This window comes from Chroicocephalus ridibundus, chromosome 8 (assembly GCF_963924245.1).
Source record: "Chroicocephalus ridibundus chromosome 8, bChrRid1.1, whole genome shotgun sequence".
In the NCBI taxonomy this organism is placed as follows: Eukaryota; Metazoa; Chordata; class Aves; order Charadriiformes; family Laridae; genus Chroicocephalus; species Chroicocephalus ridibundus.
Window position 1 is genome coordinate 38,444,461 of NC_086291.1, and position 21,120 is coordinate 38,465,580.

The 21,120-nt window shown below is 52.6% G+C and overlaps 1 protein-coding gene across 2 annotated transcripts in view; it reads left to right on the forward strand.

Annotated features, from left to right (window-relative positions):
* The first annotated feature begins 7,077 nt into the window (after positions 1-7,077).
* The window catches only part of LOC134519808 (ankyrin repeat and fibronectin type-III domain-containing protein 1-like), a 262,952-nt gene continuing 248,909 nt past the window's right edge, over positions 7,078-21,120 (forward strand). Inside the window, exon 1 of one of the 2 annotated variants that reach the window (XM_063344461.1) lies at positions 7,078-7,095. The gene's annotated coding sequence lies outside the window, so the exon portion shown is untranslated. Of the gene's footprint in view, positions 7,096-8,096; positions 8,115-21,120 lie in introns of those variants that run through there. The other variant, XM_063344462.1, reaches the window with a different exon arrangement.

A 21,120-nucleotide genomic window follows, 5' to 3' on the forward strand; every position in this document is an offset into this window, starting at 1 on the left:
AAGGTATCTAAATTTCTACAAACATCACTGCCAGACTAAGATCTGATTAATCAATTCAGACTAACATCAGATTAACATAATCTTTATCTTTCCTGCCAGTCCTTGCTGCCAAACAAGACCTTTCAGCACCAGGCCACTGCATCATCTATTGCACAGGTAAGAGCATTTGATGAGCTCCATCCCATTCCCTGTAGGCAGCAATCATGCTCAGAATTGAGCTTGTTGTTTTCCTTTATTAAGTTTCACCTTCCTCTTCTAGAACTCAAAATTTACTGCAAGTCTCCATGAGCTGGAAATCTCCTTTTCATTACTCCTGAACTTGATTTAAGACACAAAACAGAATTTTTCAAGGCACTCTCAGCTAGAATGAGTTCCAAATTTTTTATCTCTCTGAGTGCATTCAGCTGAAACCGAGTAAGAATCTTTCATATCAAGCGATTTTGAAGTGCTCCAGTTGTGCAGACACGTGCATATCATCTCTGGAAGGACTTCTGATTTCTACTCATATCTCACACGCAGTTTCTTGCTCACATGTCTGCTAGGAGCGCATCGTTGCATTCACTGGTGCTATCTGTGCTAGAATAACCTTCCACTTCTCATCCTTGCCGGCAAGGTCAGCATTATCAGACAGCTCCAGTTCTCAGATTTATTCACCAAAGTTGCCATCTGCTGTTTTTGATGGGAAAGGAATGTAAATTCCTTTCCTGTATCATCATTTTAATGCCTCATCTCTGGAAAAAAATGTTAGTGGTGGGCACCTGGAACATCTTTGAAGGGTCGTTGTTTCTACACCATGTCATCTGCCCGAAGCTGTGATTCCTCACCTCTCGAACAGCTTCACACTCCTTTAATATCTCCACTGAGTGGACCAAGAGACAGAAACTCCAGTCATCAGTAGAGGTAATTAGTTCTTAGTAGGGAGTCGTATCAGTCTGCAGATGAAAATGTTGCTTCATGTCTCCTTTGTACTTTGAAGCAAGTACTGATTAAGAGCCGTCAGAGGTGCTGTCTTGCCATCAGCGGCTATAGCTTTTGCAAGTAAGCTTTTTTAAGATGGGCCAGCCATAGATAGACTCTTTCATAGCCTTCTCGTTTCCCCAGGCAATTTGATCGTGCACAACATGTGGAAGACCATAGCAACTTTGAACAATTTTTGTTTTGATCATATTAAATCAGATACCTCATTCCAGTAGGCATCACAGGATCTGTGTCACACCCAGCTGTGAAAACACAAGGTGAATTGCCTGTGAATTTGTCACTTATCTTTACTGGGGCTGAACCCAGCCTTGACCTAAATGAGGAAGGTCCAGCTCTTGGTCCAGTTCTTATGAGGGGAGCACAGCACAGCAATGTGCCCTTGTGGTCAAGAAGGCCAATGGCATCCTGGGTGCCATCAAGAAGAGTGTAGCCAGCAGGTGGAGGGAGGTCATCCTGCCCCTCTACTCTGCCCTGGGGAGGCCACACCTGGAGCACTGTGTCCAGTTCTGGGCTCCCTGGTTCAAGAAGGACAGGGAACTGCTGGAGAGGGGACAGCAAAGGGCTGCCAAGATGATTAGGGGACTGGAACATCTCTCTTATGAAGAAAGGCTGAGGGATTTGGGTCTCTTCAGTCTGGAAAAAAGACAGCTGAGGGGGGACCTTATCAACACTTATAAATACTGAAAGGGTGGGTGTCAGGAGGATGGGGCCAGGCTCTTTTCAGTGGTGCCCAGTGACAGGACAAGGGGTAACGGGCACAAACTTGAGCATAGGAAGTTCCACCTAACCATGAGGAGGAACTTCTTTGCTGTGAGGGTGGCAGAGCCCTGGTACAGGCTGCCCAGAGAGGTGGTGGAGTCTCCGTCTCTGGAGACATTCCAAACCTGCCTGGACGCGTTCCTGTGCCACCTGCTGTGGGTGACCCTGCTCTGGCAGGGGGTTGGACTGGGTGATCTCCAGAGGTCCCTGCCAACCCTGTGATTCTGTGATCAGTGCAGAACTGCTAATGGGGTGGCTGAGAAGGTCTCCAAGCCCCTGCTGTCCCCAGTAGCTCAGCCTGTACTTTACCACCTCTGTTTTCAGTTTTTATCTCTAGGTTGAGCTGACAAAGTAGTGCTGGCCTTACAATAGGGAGCCCTTGAGTGGCCATGGCCTCCATTCAAATTCACAAGCCCCAGATAAGGGGCTAATTCTGACTGTGGTGATGTGATTTGTCTGGGAAGCTGTTTCTCTGCCAATTAAATCAGCTGGGAAAAGAGGGTGCTCTCCTGCAAACTGGGCCAGAGCGTGGAAGGACTGGATGAGAGGCATTAGAGGCTGGAAACCCTCTTTTTATTTTCTCTGTGTCAGGTGAAGTCAGCTTTAGCAGGAGCTGAAGGCAAGAGGGAACCAGCCCAAAGCTGTGGCTCTTTGCCTGAGGCAGGAAGACAGATGCGTGGTGTGTTGCATTCAGGTGCCTGTTACAGAATCATCGAATCACAGAATGGTTCGGGTTGGAAGGGACCTTAAAGATCATCTAGTTCCAACCTCCTGCCCTGGGCAGGGACACCTCCCACTAGATCACCTTGCTCAAAGCCCCATCTAACCTGGCCTTCTCCAGAAGTTATCTTCTCCAGAAGCTGTCCTCTCCCTGCGAGGCATGTGAGGTATCAGTGGTGTGTCAGAACCTCTTTGCACGGCCTGTGGTTGGGGTTTGTTAGCTCATAGGGATCTGTTTGTGCATTCTAGTCCTCACATGGCAGAAGAGTTACATTAGTCTGAAGAGTTAAGCAGGACAGCTCAAGGTGACGTGGGAGACCAGAAAGGGGGGATTAAACATGTGGGTGTTGGGGGGGGTCATAAGTGAATGCGAGTGGGGGCAAGTAGCTTGAACATAACTTGAAAGTCTGTGACCTGGCAAGAAATTCAGAGTATCAGGAGCAAAGAACTGCCTGGACTTTGTTGTATTCAAGACTTGCAGGGGATTCAGCAGCTCTCATCCCTCTCACTCCTCCTTCCTCTGAGGCAGGAATCTCCCAAACTCTCCCTGTTCTTGGGGCTGACTCTCCACCTTGCTGTTGTTGAGATCGGACCCCTCCAGCCCCGTGCCAGACCTCTCCAGGAGTGGGGCTGTGTCTGTCAGCGTGAGAACCTCGAATGGCCACTGCAGAGGACCAGCTCCACAAAGGGAAGGTCCCATAGCCCTGCAAGCCCACGCGGCAGGCTCGGCTGGGCAATGGGTTGCAGGCTACTGGGAAATGAAGAAAAGCACTTCTGTTTGGGAAGGAGGGACACTGTGTTGAGTTTATGCTGTATCTGTGCTGCAGATCATGAGATAGCTTAACACTCTTGAGCTGTCAGACCTGGCATTTTTCCTCAACCTGAACTGATTTTTTAGAAATCATTGTTAATTACGCCCTCCAACCAGAAAAAAAAAAAAAAAGGTCTTTGATCAGTGCTTCACAAAGCAAGTACCACCCATTGCTGCATCTTGTGACAGCTCATTAGGAGTTGCCTCCATTACAAACCATGCTCATTGGCTGTGTCTGAAGTCCTGGACCTGGCAGCCTGCACAGGGAGAGGAGTAAGACAAGGCTTTGTCTCAAGGTCTCAAACCATAGACAATCACTTCATTCATACAAAGGAGGCCTTGTAACAAGGGTGCAATCACGGATGAGCAGAATATAAGGCCCAGCAGCTGTCCCAGAAGTGAAGTAGGTGTATCAAATTGGATGTTTTTTTTTGTCGTTGTCTCATCTGCAACCCCAGGCGGGGGTTGGTGGTGCCTCTGTTTGAAGCACGATAAACGGGAATGCCTGGGCACCAAGTTTCTTGGAGCTGTACTGCCAGGGCAGAATTTGGCCTCACGGGTACAAGGTGTCAGTGCTGAAGTTAGTGGTGTTAGCCACTGTCTGTTGATTTAAAACATAGCCGGTGTCTCAACCCCGAAAAAGCAGCACACTCTGGAAGACTATTGTCCGTGAGGCTGCCCTGCCATCAAGGAATGATTGGTCTTCATAAGCTTACAGGGAACAGGAAAGTGAGAGACTTTCAGCATTAATTATAGCTCATTTTTCTGGCAGCCCACCGTTCCACAGCTGATTTAGAGCTGCCTGAAGAGAGGTTAAGAGCCGCATTGTGTGACTGTGTGGAGAAGCGATCTGAAATAGGAACAGGGCAATGGGGGAGAAGGCTGCTCATGACACGGTGACAGGCCTTTGCAGCAGCCTTTGCTCCCTGTTAAGGTAGAGTGGCCAGCAGCAACATTTGATGCCACAAACTCATCATTGATAGAATCAATTAAGCCAAAAAGCCCACCGGCATTCTCTAATTTCCTTCTACTTGTCCCGAGACCTCTGCATCTCTTGGGTCTGAGGACATCCTGGTTTTGGAGCTCCAGGCTGGGCAGCCGTGCCCTGCTGCCATTCCCCTTGTGGCCACCTCCTCCTCACACCAACCCTACAGCTTGGAAAAGCCTGGGGGAGGCTCTTGCCAGAGCCACTGCAGACAGGAATGGCACCTGCGGTTTACTCCCCTTCAAGCGGGCAGCAGGATGTCCAGTGCTGTGAAACGCAGCCAGTGTGAAGTATTTCAGACCCCTTCTCTTCACCCTCCGTGACTATTAACTGCACAGGCGCCATGTGGGTCAGGACCCGCACTCCACGCTGTGTTTGCAGGCTCGGGCTCAGCCTCTCGCAGAGCAGCTGCTCAGCCCCAGCCCTCGTTCAGGAGCTGCTTCCACCCCACGAGCCCTCTCCTGGCTCTGATGCTTTTCATTAAGGGCGCTCTCAATTGAGAAAGGAAAGCGTTTTTCCTTCCTTATTCAGAGCATGCCTTGAGCGTTTTGGCTTGGGAGCCCAGCTCATACCAGAGCTCCTCTGCCAGACGTGGGCCTATCATGAGTTTTTTTCAGTTTAATCATACAAAGAAAAATGTATTTGCCTTTCTCAGCAGACGTTTTCAGTGCAGTATCTCCTTCTTAGTCCTAGAGTATATTTTTCCCCATAGTGAATAATATGTTTTACTTTGTGTGCTTGTGTTTTGCCAAACGTGAAGCGTGAGGATGATGCTGTTTGGAGATGGACTGATGAGGCCCTGCTATTCCCAGCCCAGAGGTTAATGCTAACGCAGGGTTTCACAGGAGGCTCCTTGAGCTGCACATTTGCAAGTTTATCTCTGAGTGCTTCTGGGCAGCTCGGCTGGTAAATCACAGAAGTCTTAACCTCCAAATCACCAGGCAAAGCCCGATGTTAGGGGCATTGCTAATGAAAGGCAGTCACATAAACCTCTCAGGCTGACGGCAGAGGCTGCTTGTACAAATCGTCACTGTTTGAGCATTCTTAGAAATTTTTCACTTGAATTAAATGTTCTGTGGCCTTGCAGCATGGCAGGTGGATGTGCACAAAATACCAACAGGAAGAATATGGTAAATTCAGGCAGTTCCCTGTCTGAATTTAACAGAGGTGTATATAGCGTGTTCCGGACTTAACACCCATCTGTTTTGTCCAGGAAGGCATGGTGTGGATACTCTCCACGGTTCCCACCACACCCTGCAGTGCCCGTGCAGCTGGATGCCATGCTGGGATAGTCCCATCTGTGGCAGAGGGTGTCGAGGGCAATGACTGGACGGAGCCAACTTTTGGGCTGGCTGAAGAGGCTGCATGAAAAGGGCCTGACTCTGCTTCCATTCGCATCACTGTAGATTGGTCTGGGGTGGCACGGCAGCAACCGAGAGCAAGCTGCAGCTTGCCATCATCCAGCAAAGCTGCACTGCATCACTCAGCTGCAGGGAAGTGGTGGTGACAGGGGTCTGTCTGTCACTGAGGCAGGTGGCAGAGCCGCCCCACGCGGCTCTGGCACACGAGGTGCACAAAAGCACTGACCCAAACCCACCAGAGCTTTCTGCCCCTCGTCCTCCCCTGTGCCTTGGTGCACGCAGGTGCCTACCCACAACGTGGCAGGTTGTGGATGGGCTGTGTCTGGGGGTGATGCAGGCAGCTGGTGGGGCTGAGGGCAGGGCAGAGGGGCTGGTGCCTGCAGCTGGGAGGCATTATCAGCTCCTGCTGCATCACCAGTGAAAAGCAGGGCAAGTGGGGAGGAGAAACGATCATCGGGGACTGAGGGAACATAGGGAAGAGCAACTGCCCTCAAAGAGGAGTTTGTAGTGCTGGAGAAGCACTGTGGGTCTTTGATCCTCTGGCTTCTCTTAGGGCTAGAGGATTCCCCAAGCCATTAAAACTGCAGATGTGAGACCTCATGTCTGAGCTTGCGAGGCAGCGTGTGTCCTGCCTGCGGTCCACAGCATCCTACCTCTGTGTGCTTACCAGCATAGTGTTTTTGTGTGGTTTCAAAAGGCATCTAGTTTAGGACAGTGTTTCACTTTTTCCAGTTGTGCTGCTGTAGTAGCTGCCTCCTGACTTTGAGGTCAGAAGTGTAACCACTGAAGAACTAAAAAATGCCCCAGGAAGATCCAGGCCGGGCAGGCTGCCTGGCGTGGGGGGAGCGGGCAGGGCGGGGGGTGCTGCCCCCCCCTGCTGCGCTCGCTGCACCTGTCCGGGGGGCAGCGGGGGCCCGGGGCGGGCGGCGGAGCTCTGCGGGGCGGGCGGCTGCCGGCGCTTCCCTTGGCGCTGGGGTGCGGGCCGGCAAGCTGGGCTCGCTCGGCTGCGCGGTGCTCGCCGGCAGCGCTTCCAGAGGCAATTTCAAAGTGGTTTTGTTAAACTGAGAAAATGAACTGCGGCGGAGCAGCGAGTTCCCGGCTGGGCTGAGCCTCGGTAAGCGCCGCGGCAACCCCCACCGGGCAGGATCCCTCCGGCCGGGCTCGGGAGCAGCACGCACCGCCTCACCCGCGGCTCTCCGCGCTGCCCCCGCAACCCCGCGGGCGGGCCGGGCCCGTCCCGTCCCGTCCCCCCCAGGCCCTCCCGCCGGCCGAGCATCCCGGGGCGGGGCGGGCTGGGCTGTCCGGCGGGCGGGGGTGGCTCTCGGTGCCGCCCCTCCGCCCTCTTCCTCCGCCGGGCCGCGGTCGGAGCCCGCTGCCCTCCGCCGCCGGCGGTAGCGGGGCCGCGCCCGGGGCTCCTCGGCCGCACCCCCGGCGTGCGGGCCGGCTGCGCCGCGGGAAGGGCCCGAGGGACGGCGGAGCAAGTGAGCGGGCTGGGGTGGGGAGCTCCCCCCCTCCTTTCTTCTCCCCTCCCTTCTCTCCCCCACCTTCTCCCTTTCTCCCCCACCTTCTCCCCTCACTTCCACGCGGGTTCCATCCACCGCGGCTGTCGGGAGCGCAGGGCTGTGCTGCCGGAGCCCGGGAGTTGCAAAACATCTGGCTTTGCAGCGCGCTTTTTTTCTTTTTCTTTCTTTTTTTTTTTCTCTTCCCTTTTTTCCCCTTACACTTGGAGTAGCTAATTGGATAGGAAAACACTAACTGCAGGGGTGGGATTACTTCATGCTCTTGCAATGCTGTTTTGCTGTTCGATTTCAGTCCTTTCGCGTGAAAAGCGCCTGCCTGGCCGTGCCGCCCCGGGAGCGCGGTGAGGGGCGGGCGCAGCCGCTGCTCAGCCGCCAGCGCTTTTTTTTTTTTTTTTTGTTACCAGTTCTTCACTTTTCAGTCAGATTTCGTTGTCTCTGTGGTCTGCGTTGCTTTCAGAGGAGATTTGCCCTTTTGAAGGGTGCGTTCAGCGGGTCCTGCAGTAATCCCGGCGCATTGCTTTGCGCTCTGAGATTTCCTCATGTGGCAGGTTAATTCCATCGCTAGAGCTTTTTTTTCCTTTTGTTTCAAGGATATAATGTGAGATCCAGGGAGTGACGGTGCCGTGTTTGGTTTGCTAGCAGTGGGCTGTTTTCTCCCCTGCCTGATATCCTGGGGAGAGACGGAGCCCTGGCTCCTGCAGCTTCGGGTCATAACGGTGTGGAGCAGCTCTGAGCTCTGCCTCACGCCCCTGGACGTTATTTTCCTCTCCTGCTGCTGAAAGCTGGATTTCCTCAGGTTTGTCTGAGAATGGGGGAAACAAACGAAAGTTCTCAAATAGGTGGCACTGAAATTCAGCCAGCCGAACCAGCAGAAATGGCTCTCCTAAGAACACAGTATTTCTAGATGGGCTCCTTGAAAAGCTTCTTCTTGAACGTGAACAAGAAGTTGTGTGTCTTTTTAAAGAAGAAAGGCTGAGGAGGTGAGTCCTGGATGTGGATTCCTTTAGGCCAGGAGTTAGCAGGATGCTTAAACGTGGGGATGAGCGACCTGGGGCTGGTCCTTGGGTTGGATGGATGGATGCATGTTTGTCATGGTGGAAAGTGTGCAAGTGGTTTGTGTCTGTCTCGTGCTTAGCTTTCCTGCGCAGTGCCCTTCCAAAGGGGATGTGAAGCGTGGTGTGGAGGAGCAGCTTCCTTGTCCTTGCTGTCTTTCCCCTACAGGTACCTTTTCTTGCTCTCAATTAGAGCAGTAAAATAGGGAGGGAGCTATTTGTCTTCCTTCTTTATTGTAAATATTTTACCTGTCAAAGAGTAACCCTAGAAATAATTAAAACCAGGGAAAGTTGCTTTGTGCGTCTCAAAGCCGGGCTTCCCCTGATGGTATCATCCTCCGGGGTGCGGCTGTTTTGCGTTACTTGCCTGAATTAATTGTGGTACTGAGAACTCCCATGTGGTCCCTGGAAGTTGTCCTGCATTTTGAAGAGTTTAGAACTTACTGAGTAGCTGCTTTTCTTCCCTAAAAGGTAGTGCTGTTAGGTGTGAAATTTCCCAGCCCAGCCTGACCCTGGGACCTGAAAGTTGACCTTTGCAGCTTTCACCCCACCAAAGGTCGTTTTGGTTGATGTATTTTTAAAGTTGCTCATCTCATATAAAGTTAGGAAAACTTGATATTCCTCATAATAGTTGCATGAATTAGCTTATGCCCTTCCTTCTCCCCTTCTGCTAAGCAAAAATCCACATCTATTTTGATGCTAACAACAACCGTTCAAGTGCCTCCCAGAGCCAGCGCACCTGCAGTCCATTCATGTCTGCATGTGGGAGCTCTGTCAGTCTCGGATGGTCTTCCCCAGTGCAGAGAGAGGGGCTGGAGGCGTAGGGATGGCAAATGCTTTTGGTGAGGTTGATCCATGCTGCAGAAGAGCCAAAGCCTCTGCAAGGAAAATGATGGAATCTTGGTGTCTCTTCCTGGAGAACAGCTTCTTTTGGGCTGAGGCACGTCCTGCCCTGTGCAGTGCAAGGAGCTATCTGTCACGACTGTCTCAGTGACATCTGCTGTGATGTTAGTGGGGAGCAAGTTGAGCTTTTGATGTTATTCTGGGTGAGAACTTGGTGACAATATATTGCGTGCTCCTACAGGATAATTAAAACAGTGGTTAGAAAGAGGCGAGATGCCCTCAGTGTCGCAGTGATTATGGCAATGGGTCTTTTAATTATCAGCCCTTTATCTCCAGTGGGTTATAACTTGAGAGCAAACACTCTTCTTGTTAGCTTTAAGGATTTAATTTTTTAAGAGGGCAAACGATTGTCATTTGCACAGAGCTCCGCCACAGTAATTCTCGTCTACTGCTCTCCACTTTGCAGCATCGTTGGCGTTGGGAACTGGAGCGCAGCAGTGTGGAGCCTGGGCAGAGGGAGGGGCTGGTAGCCCACACCACTCCACTCCATTCCCCTCTGAGCAGTGGAAGGGACCGTGTGTCCAGAGCCAGCAGCAGTGTGGCTGGGGAAACCCGGGCAGCACTTGGAAGTACAACTGCAGGGGATGTCGCTTGTGGCAGGGAGTGGAGCCAAAGCATAACCAAGAGCCCCATCCGTCCTGGCTCCCAGTGGCGAGAGCTGGCGAGGGCACCGGACTGTGCATTGGTGGACCACTGGCAGTGCCTGGCTGCTCTCCATCTGCCGCAGCCACTGCTTGTGGAGGCCTGTGTCTCTCCCAAAAGGAGAAATGTGTGTTGGCTGCTTCGCCAGCCCCGGGCTGAGCTCGATGTCTGCGGCAGCGAGGGCCAGGGCTGTGCTCAGCTTGGGGTGGAGTTTCTCCTCCTCACAGCCTGCATCCTCTCCAGGCTGTTCTTGCCTCTCCCTTCTGACTCGTTTCATCTCTCCCTGCTTTAACGTTGACATGTTAAATGACATCTTTGTGGTCATTTAGTGATGCTGTGTCCTGCTGAGGCTGTGTAAAAATGCCACAGCCTGTTTACTGGGGGCTGCAGGCCTTGGAGCGGGGAGGGACGAGTGCCAGCCCCTGCAGGTCCTGTCCCTGGGCATCATCATGACCTGCTGCCCTGGGGCCGCATTCCTGCATCCCTGTGCCTGTCTGCTCAGCAAATGCTGCTGGAACCTCTCCCTGTTTATGCAGTTGTCTCAAAACCACACAGTTATCTGTGTCTCATTGGGTCAGAATGAGAGCACATGGGCCAAGTCATGCCCTCCCGCTGAGAGCCAGGGCACTGCTTGTTTTTCTGGGGATGCAAAAAGATGAGAGGAGACAGGCCACCTAGCTGGAGGATGAATGCAGAGCTGGGGGACAGCAGTGCCGTTTCAGTGGCACTGAATTGCCCTGGGCAGAGTTACAGGGTGGGCTGGGTGCTGTTGCTTGGGTGGAACCAGTTACGGTGGCCTCTGCTCCCCTTCGGCTGCCGGGCAGGATGGGAGAAGGACCTTGCAGCTGGGGCCATCGGACTCCCTTGCTGCTCCTTTCCCTCCCTGAAGGAAGGCTTGGCAGTGCGGCTGGGTGCTCTGATGCCGTCCAAACCATGCTTTGCTCAGCCACGTGTTGTCACTGAGAGCAGGGGACAAGGATGCGGCTGGTCAAGTGACCTCACTCCGGGATGGTGCCCGTAGGAAGGGCAGTGCAAGAGCACAGATCTCCCCTCTCTGGGGAATGAGGGTCTGCTTTGCCAAGACCGCCTGCATGGGCAAGGGGGATTGTACCACCGGTGGTCTTGTGCTTGGGTCCCCTTGCGCAGCGATGGCTGGTGGTACCAGACGTGTGCAGCCCCATCGGGCTGCAGTGACGATGCTGAGAGTAGCCTGTGGGTGCTGGCAGCCCTGGGTGAGCGGCTCTGGAACAACCTGTTCTAGGTAGAGCATTTGCACTAGAGAGCCCAGGCTTTCAAAAGCTTTAATAGGAAGTTTTTGTGATAAATTGATGGCTTCATTTTTTTGACCTTGGAAAGTTTTTCATGCATTAGCTACATGTAGGAAATGTAGTTTTCCATGCCAGGAAACGGTGAGTTCTAGCTCTGAAGCAGAATGACCAACATGATCATTTTTTTATTAACATGTATCAGAGCTCATGTAGTGTGAGCTAAGGCTTGGGTCCCCGGCTGAGACCCTCTGCTTCAGAGAGTCTGTATCCACCTGACAGTGGAGTTGAAAAGGGGAACGGGGAGAATGTAGAGTTGTTTTCTTCTGATGGCTGGGAAGCTCCCAGAGAGACACCACGGCACAAGGGCTTCCAGACTTAAAGAAGTGTTTTGGCTGTCACCGAAGAGTAACTTGAGGGGAAAAATGAAGTGCTAAAATGATGGAGGCTTAAGGACTGCTTGGACCCCTTGGTCCCGGGGGGTCCTCTGATGCCGGACCCCTGGCAGTGGCGATTGGCATAGGGCTCTGGTCCCGCTGGGCTGAAAAGCGTTCTGGCCCATGCAGCATTACTGTGGGCTCGTCGGTGTAGCTGTCACTGAGTTGTCATCTTTTCCCTTACTGTTCCTCTGGCTTCCTGGGGGTGTAGTGTGTATGCTGTCCCTGTTCTGGGTTAGCGTTCGTAAGCCCTCTCCCAGATGAGAGGCAGCAACCTGCCTGCCCTCCTAAGGGCTTGTCCCTGCTCCGCCTGCAGCTGCCGTGGGTTACAGAGCACCCAGATGAACGACACCCCGTGTGAGCCTGCAAGTCGCTGTGGTGCCAGTGCCCTGCTGGTTTTGGGGATGTGTGATGTAATGGATGCAGTATAAAACTCAGTTCTCATTCTGTTTTCGTTTACAGGAGGTATCTGGGGACAACAGCACCTCAAGGTGCTTGGCGTTCGTGTGGTGCTGCAGACTCAGCTGTGTTAGAGGACGACTTGGCCTCTCGGGGCATCTGAAGTGACACTGCCCACGAGTGTGAGCCTGCAGGTGGTGAGAGTCTGCACCAGACGTCTGCATGTAGTGTTTTGTAGAGTGCTAAGAATGTGCCCATATGGACAAGAGACCCCAGAAGTCCCTCAGATGTTCTGCTGCTTTCACTTGCAAGTTCCCCTTTGCTGTATATTGTATAGTGATGTGTCAGTAAAGTGGAAGGGGGGCAGTTGCCCTCTGGCTGTGTGTTGTGGTTTAACCCGAACTGGCAACTAAGCCCCACGCAGCTGCTCTCTCACTCTCCCTCCTCGCAGTGGGATGGGGAAGAAAATTGGAAAAGTAAAAGTGAGAATGCTCACGGCTTGACATAAAGATAGTTTAACAGGCGAAACAAAAGCTGCGTGTGCAAGCAAAGCAAACCAAGGAGTTTGTTCACTACTTCCCTTCGGCAGGTAGACGGTCAGCCACCTCCAGCAAAGCTGGGCTCTATCACATGTAATGGTTACTTGGGAAGACAAAGGCTGTAATTCTGAACGTCCCCCCTGCTTCCTCCTTCTTCCCCCAGCTTTATATGCTGAGCGTGGTGTCATATGGCATGGAACGTCCCTTTGGCCAGTTGGGTCAGCTGTCCTGGCTGTGTCCCCTCCTAACTTCTCCCGCCCCCTGGCCCTGGTGAGGAGCAGAAAAGGCCTTGACTCTGTGTAAGCGCTGCTCAGCAGTAACAGAAACATCCCTGTGTTATCTACACTGTTTTCAGCAGAAATCCAAACCGTAGCCACTATGAAGAAAATTAACTGTCCCAGCCAAAACCAGCACACTGAGCTTTGAGCTTCTTAGATCGGACCTCTTCTTTTTTCTGCTGTTTTGGTGCAAAAGCGTCTCTTTCCAACAGTAGCATACAGAGGGGAAATGGGACTGGTCTCTTCCTTAAACGCATTATTTGGGTCTTAAGCTGAGTGTATCAGTAGTGCTTATTAGCCCGTCTGTCAGGCTTGGTTGGGGATTGTAAGGCGTGTGCACACAACAAATCCCCCTAACTTCACAGCAGATGTGACCCTGCAGTGCCAGGTGTGTTTGCAGGTGGCCAGCGATCTCCCTGGAGTGACCGAGCTCCAGGCATGCCTGTAGCCTGTGGGGACCACAGAGTCATCTCCTCCTTTTGTGGAGGTTTTTCTTCATCTCTGAGACGGGGAGAACTGTTTTTCCCAGGTCCCTGAGGGCAGAGCTGTAGGACCTGGTTAATTAGTCATTAGCGAGTGCTGGGAGGCTTTTGCCTGCAGGGCGGAGGGAAGGGGCGGTGGGAGTCTGTGTGCCTTACGTGGCAGCAGTATCTTCAGGTCTTTTTGTCCCTACTGTTGCAAACACAGAGGAAAACCTTGGCTTGGCCTTGAAGTGGGAGCTGTGTTGGGACTGTCTGGTGGGTGGTGGTACACATCCTTGTGAGGAGATGGCTGGGTGATGCTGGGTGGATTAAATCAGGCACTGGCTGCAGGTGATGCTGAGCGAGGAGCGTTTAACCCCCACCCCCCTGTGCTGCAGCCTGCTTCCCAGTCTGCCTGCTGCTACTCACTGGGGTCCCAGCCCCTCTCCCTGCTGAGCCGCAGGATCCATGTCCCAGCCTCATTCAAGGGGTCTTCCCGCTGCTTCATCCTCAAAACCTGACAGACCGTATCTTCTTCTTCCCAGGCGCCAGAAGAGACGCCCTTGCTGTGGTGGCTCGTTCCCCAGGCCCCGGAGCTGCTACGTGCAGAGCAAACACGGGTGTCCCTCTGTTTAGGACTCCCAGCGGGGTCTGCACTTTACGCTGTCGGGAAGTGAGATGGCCGTGCTAAGTACACTAATACTCACAAAGGGGGAAAACATTATCTGTAGAGGTGGCTCTTCACGGAAGTAATTAGGAAGGATCCTTGCTGATGTGCTGGTCCCACATGTAGGTGGGGACTGACTTGAGGGCAGCTGGTAGGTTTATTTTGTGGCTGATGGCTATTAAAAGAAGGGAGGCGTGCGAGACCTCTGTTGAGCTCCTGGTCGCTTCAGCGGAGTGTTTCTTGGGGTTAATAACCATGCTGTGAAATGTCACAGAATGGCAAAATCTCTAACTGCTGTGAGGTTTTACAGTAGGTCTGGATGTCCAAAGTTGTTCTCCTCATTAAAAAGAAGAGTTGAGACTTGGGTTTGTCCTTAAGGAGAAGGAAACCTGCTGTGCAGGTCTGGCAGGGACCTGCCTTGGCTGGGGTGTACCTGCTTGTCCCGGTGCCTGCTTTGAAGAGGTACAAGGCTGCTCAGCACGCCGGCACCTTGGGCTATTGTTTCTGGCTGGACCGGGTGGTGTTTCTTCATGCTCTCTTACAGCATCGGATGCAGATTGCTTCCAGGGAACAGTGCTCTGGATATGCGGATGCTGACTTGGGTTTCCTCCTATGCAAAATGGGTTTATAGGAATGTACTGAGCTCTTTATGAAACAGCTTGAGATCTAATGAAAGACATCACTGTGTAAGAGAAAAATATTGTTAGTGAGTTACTCACATCGTTAACGAGGTCAGATCATTGCCTTGTAAGAAAATTAGTTTGTTTTTCTCTAATCAGTTTTAGTAGCTAGAGTGCTCAGTAATTACTCATGTCCTTATGAAAGAGATGGGACAGCATGAATATAGCTGCTGGCAGACTACTCCGTCTCTGAAATGGATTGTGCAGATTATTTTGGGAAGGCATCTTTCCAGATGCACAGTGCCCCTGGAGTGATGCTGGCAGAAGCCAGCTTCAGCCAGGAACAAGCGTGGTCCCGTAGCATGGCTCCTCTGTAAAGCGCTGTCCCTAGGGGTGTTCAGAGAAGCATTAGCAGCAGGAACATCTTTGGACTCTGCTGCTGCTGTCTTCGTTTCTCTGATCCATTTGACATGCAGCATGCTAGGTGTCTCTCCGAACTCTTCCTTTCTTTAGTCTGTGTAAATTGTCAAGACCCCAGGGGCTGTCAAATACATCCGCTCTCTAAAACGTAAAATGTCCTCCTAGGTATTTGCACCTCTATTATCTTTTCTTCAGTTTTGTTTTGTTTTGTTTTTTTCTGATGTCAGCGGTGTGTTCTCTGAAAAGGCAACTGTGGCAGTTGGGATGGGTGAGGTGGGCTGAGTGCAGCTCGAGAGGACGGAGCACTGAGAGCCGCTGCTCACCTCGCACTGCGGTGGTGACTTGGCTCAGGAGAAAGGGTTGTCAGTGGTCCGCGCTTTTCCTTAAGGGTGTGGTGGAGGTGTGCTAGGCATCGTGTGCAGAAGAGGGTCATCTGTGTGCATTGCGCATCCAGTTGCCGCGTGGCAAGAGAAGAGCTGTGATGATGGGCAGCAGCAGGCACCTTCTTGTGTGCCTTGCTGAGGGGAGTGGGGGGTGGGCTGCAGGAGCACAGGACCTGCCGTGCCCTCAGTTTCTCTCAGTAGACCCATAAACTGAGTCAGGGTGTAGCTTTTGATCAAAATTCAGGCTGAACTTGACCATCCCACACGAGCTGGAAGTGAGTGGTTGTTCTCCAGCGTCTGCCTGGCAGCTCCCCTGGAGCAGGGTGGAGGGAGAGCAGAGCTGCAGCAGCGTGGAGTCAGCGCGGGGAACGGCTCTTGCCAGGACTGTGGCCTTCATTTTGTTGTGCTCCTGGTTCTCCTTGATGGGTCCTCGCAGGAGCCTGGCTCAGGCCCTTTGAGCATGCACAGCTCAGCAGCTTATGCTGAAGTTGTCCTTTCCTGTGAGAGACTTTCTGCAAAAGGACAAGTTCAAGCTGGAGCCCCCAGCTTTCCCTCTCCTTAATCCACTTGCTGACTTCAGCTAAAATATTGTTAATTCTTGCTTTACTTTCCATTTCCTTCCTAGTATTTCCTTCGGGCTCTGTTCAGATGTATTTTTTCCCCTGAAATTGAAGGACCCGATGGCGGGTAGTGTCTCTCTTTTGGAGAGGTGCCAGGTGTATCGGAATGGAGGCGGTTTGCAGGCTGCGATCTCAGCACCTTTGGGTTTTCCCGTCTAACTGGCCATAAACGGTGAAGCATCATTTGTCCAGAGTACGCAGGGGGCTTGCCAGGTCTACTGCTCCATCAGTAACCCCCCCACCTCCGTGGGGTGTTGGAGGTGATCTAACGGACTCTTCCCTAAATAAGAACCAGTGGTAGGAAATACTTGAATACAAGTTTGTGTCTTGATGCCATGTCTGTAGGTTGCAAATCCAGCTTTGGAGATTTGACTGCTCCGTGGACCTGCTCCGCCGCTGCTGCTTGTCTGTGTTGTGAAAGCTCCTGGTAAACACTGAGGCTGTGATGGCTGAGCTGCCACCTGTGGTAGCCCTCCTGCTCTTTCCCATGCTTTTGCTGTGGTTCTCCTCTGGTGGTGAATCAATTCAAGACACTGAACAGACAGAAAGCTGCATACTGCTGTTGTAAGGTGGTGGTTTTGGTGGTCTAGTCCCTGGGCTCAGAAGAACTGGTGTGGGGCAAGGAAGGGGCAGCTGCAGGACTTGATGTTTCTCCTTGATGAACTTTGAGATCCCTGTTGGCCCGTTTCTCCAGCCTATCAAGTTTCTTCTGAATGGCAGCACAACGCTCTGTGACAGACTTGGTGTCTTGATATTCCTCCTGGGTCACCTGCCCTTGCTCCCACTGCTTGTGTACTTCTTTTTAATGTCTGAGATAAGTGAGGAGCTCCTTGCTCATCTGTGCAGGCCCCCTGCCACTTCTGCTTTGTTTCCAGGAAGTGGAGACGGATCGTTCTTGAGCTTGGAGGACGTGATCCATGACAACCAACTGGGTATCCTGCACCACTGTTCTCCCCAGGACTGCGTCCCATGGGATTCCTCCAAGCAGGCCCCCGAACAGGCCAGTGTTTGCTCTCCTGAGACCAGGGCTGTGGTCTGCAGGCTAGTTGTCCTGTTCACCCCTCTTGGGATCCTGAACTCCACCATCTCATGGCCACTGCAGCCAAGGCTGTTCATGACCTTCACGCTTGATGAGTTCTTCCTTGTTTGTAAGTACTAGGCCCAGCAGAGTGTCTCCTCACATTGACCTCTCGCTCTCCTGTGCCAGGAATCTGTCATCAGTGCACCAGAAACCACCTGGCTTGCTTGAGCCCTGTTGTGGTATTCCTCTAGCAGATATTGGGGTTGCTCAAGTCCCCTCTGAGGACTGGGATCAGTGAACATGAGGCTTCTTCTGGTTGTCTGAAGGTCTCATCTACTTTGTCCTAATCAGGTGGCCTGTGGCAGACGCTCACCACAATGTTGCCCGTGTTGATCTGTCCCCCCACCCTGCGACTTAAGCTCTTGACCGGCTCATTGGCTGTCCTGAGGCACAGCCCATGTGCTCTAAGTGACTCTTTCTCCTCACTGTCCCACAGACCCCATGTCCACCCATTGCAGCACTTGGTCATCTCAGCTGTGCTACCATGTCCTGTGGTCCTCGTGAGGCCGTGGCCTCAGCCGTGCCCTGGACCTGCCTCCAGGAGGTGGGGGGAAGCCACATCCCCCTGCTCCCTCCTGGGGCGTGGGGGCTCGTGCCGTGCTCCGGCTGCACCATGGGCCACTCCTTTAAGCGGTTTTGAATTTCCCACGTTTTAATTCCATTGAATGCCCTTAATTCCTGTGTCACGGAACAAGGAGAGCTCTGTGCAGAAAAGCTCTGTTAGAGACGTGGATTTTGGCAATTCTAAAAATACACCTCACTGGCTGAGGCTTGTGCAGGGTAACCATAGCAACATGGCTCCAGGAGCAGGGTCAAAAACAATTGCATCAATTAAAGGGAAAATAGAGCCGTTAAAGCTTATAAAACCTAAAAATTAAAAAAAAAAAGCAACGCACACTGTGTGTGGTGCTGTGGTCTGCGGGCCATCTTGTATTGGGGTGATTGAAATTGTCACCCTTCCACTCTTAAGGAGCATCCTGGGTGCATGTTGCTCGCCTGGCTGTTCCTGTGGCGCCCAGCATGCTCAGCCCGGCCTCTGGGTGCCCGCGATGCCCCTGCCCGCAGCTCCCAAACCAATGGCGGCGTCGCAATGTTAAACAACAGGGAGATGTGGGAATGCATCTTCTCGAGAGTGAAACGTGCTGGCTCAACGAGCAGCCTGGCTGCAACTCGGGGAGGGGGAGCGTTTTGAGGATAAAAGCTCCGTCTGAAGATCAGTTTGGGCCTGCAGTGTTGGCCTGCGCGAGGGGGCAGATGTACGTTAAAATTCATGCGCTGAGCCAAAGCTCCTCGAAATCAGTGGTGATGCTTTCATTGATGGATTAGCTTTGGGCTGGGAAAGCCAGCCTGGTAAAAGCTACCAGATGAGCCTGAAAGCAAAGGGCTAATTTTGTTCAGAATATATTTGCTTTAATTGTCCTTGCTGAGCCCTGGCCACAGTCAGAAGAAGCCTCAGGAACCATCCTGCTTGTTGGGGATGGTGCTGGGGGGTGGCTCTCTGCCTAGAAACTTCTACTGGAGCAGGCTGGGCAATTTGGTCCTTCGAAGAGCTTGAAATGAAATTATTTCAAGCACCTTTTTAGCTATGCTTCACAGAAAATGCAACGGAAGGATTCAGAGTACCTCTTTCCAAAATATTCCAGGGTTTTTGCAGATATTGCAGGTGTTTTCCCTCCCCAGCTGTCCATGCTTTGCCACCCTGGTGTGCTGATGCCATCCCATGTTTGTTGGGTGCTGTGGACAAGGGGGCTTGGGTGCAAATGCGCCTCTGCCTGATGCTTTGGGAAGTTTCTGATCCTGGAGCGGAGAGCAGCAATGGTGAAGCTGCCTGTCCTTGGTCTTGAGCCTGGGCTGGTGATGGTTTCTGCCCTGCCTGTACTCCCCAGGGCTGCTCAGCTCCCGTCTTGATCAGTCCCAATGACCCTGAAGAGCCCCTGGAAGCTGCTTGCTGTGTGTGGAAGCACTGGAGTGGAGGACCCCAGGGAGGTGTACTGGTCACTTACTGCTTTTCCTTGGCCCAAAGCATGCAGGCATCGCTGTGGAACCCATATTAGTGAAGGAGAGGTTGAGGTTAAAACCGTGCCGGGCTTGGAGCGGTGGACGCAAACCAGAGGTCTGTGGAGAGGAAGGAAGTGGGGGCCGCACAGCTGCGCTCAGAGGATGCTGCGCCCACTGGAAAGCAGCAGTGGGGTCTCCTGAGACAATTTAGGTGAAGGAAGACGCGATGAAGTCACTAGTTTACTTGGCCTGGTGGTGGCAGGAGATGATGGTGGTGGTGGTGATGGGACGAGAAGTTCAGGTTAAAGGTAGTGAAGAAGGTAAATGGGCACTTCTGTCTTGGGTGTGCAGGGCATCGGCCCCAGGCTGGCACCGCATAGTGGCCGAGCTGCCCCGCACACCAGGAGGTCAGTGTTTAACACAGCTGTCACCAGAGAAGGAACTCCGTGTCTCCGAGAGCCGGTCCTTGCCCTCTGCAGGGTGTGAGCACTGGGAACGCAGGCTGAGCTAGCGACAGGGATGTGATTGCAGGCAGGCGCAGCGTGGCTGGCATTAACCCCCGGGGGAGGGCAGAAGTGGGTGCCCTGCAGCTCCCAGGGACACTCGCTTTGCTGGACCAGGGGGCTCCAGGGAGTGGCATTGGTTCAGGACAGTGGAATTGCAGCCCCCTGCAACCCTGCAGCAAAACCTTCTGCTTGTGGAGGAGCTCCAAACAGGATGCGGATTTAAGTCTTTAAACTAGTTTAGACAAATGTAAAAAAAATTAGGGTGGATGTCTTTAATTCGCTTTGAATTATGGTTTGCATCGATTTGGGTTAATTGAGCTGGAGGCCACCCTGTAGCATGATTTGTTTTTTTGTTGGTTTTTTTTTGGATAGATTAAACCAAAGTGTGCATGAAACTGTTTTGGAAACGGGGCCAGGCTGGGGAAGAGGCAGAGCTGATGGCAGGACGCCGGGGAAGGCCCGAGCACGCCTGGTGGCAAAGCTGGCGGCACACAAAGGCGCCGGAAGCCTTCCCAGGCTCCGAGTCAGGTCCTTGGCTCCCAGCCCGGGCTGGTTCAGTGGGTGAGGACTTGGCGGCGAAGCTGGTGTGGTGGGTATTTAACAGGGGCCAGGCAGCCATGTGCTCTGGTGTCATCGAGCTGCTGAAAAGGGTGAATGGCGGGTCTGGAAGGACGTGTGTGTAAATAGCCGAGGAGTCGTGCTGCAACCGGACCTGGCCACCCCAAGAGCCGCAGCAGCTCCAGCAGATGCAGGTTTGGCTTGAAGCCTCATCAGGTGGGAGGGAAGAGGGCAGCGAGATTTCACCCCGCTGCACAGGCTGCTGGGGAAGGGCTGTCCAAAGGCTGGTCCTTTCCACATCGCTGCCTCTCTAACTGTCATGTCTTGCACACGTGTCGCAACTCCAGCACGGTTCGCCGCTGGATTTCCTGCATTACTGCCCAGGCAAACCAGGGCACAATGTCCGTCTGGCCCATCAGCTCTCTGTGACCCTTTCTCCGACAGCTCTGGCGTGCGTTTGGTGTCCGTGTGCCTCTCCGTTCCCCTTGGCAGGAATGCTGCGGAAGCGAGATCATCTGCTTTCTTCTCTCTATTGCCACCGCTTCCTCGGCGGCCGTGGTCCCCCGTGAAATGCCTCTGCTCTTCCAGCTGAGGCTGCAGGAGGGGCAGAGGGCGATGGTGTGTGTAGGGAGAGGGGAAGAGGCGGCATAAAGAGCTACTGTTCCCTCCCTTTGAGGTATAATGTCAAAGGGATTTCTTATAAAGTGTGCTTACCCTATTCCAGAAAAATTAAAATTAGTTCTAATTAAGTGGAGGTTAACCTCCGCTGTGCATGCTGCAAATTAATGGAATGTGTGATTAACTTATCTTGCAACGCTAGAGGTTCTTGAAAATTACTTGGAAAGAAATGTAGCCCTGTATGTGGTTTGAATTTTTAATTTATGTTAATAGTTCAGGTTTGAATTAATTAATTTTAAATGATGGACCTTTGATCTTTTCTTTTCTTAACCACTCCTGCTTCTGCAATTTAAGTGTATCTTTCCAGCTCTTCTCCCTTTGTAGTGAAATGAATTGGGCAAAAATACATAATACGATAAAAAATGTGCTAAATACACCCGGAACCACAACCGTGGTAAAGCTCAGCTGGTCCCCATGGTGTGGGTGTGCACTGGGGGGGCTGTCTCTGCTGCTGGTGCCCCCTCCAAGGGGAGGGCTGC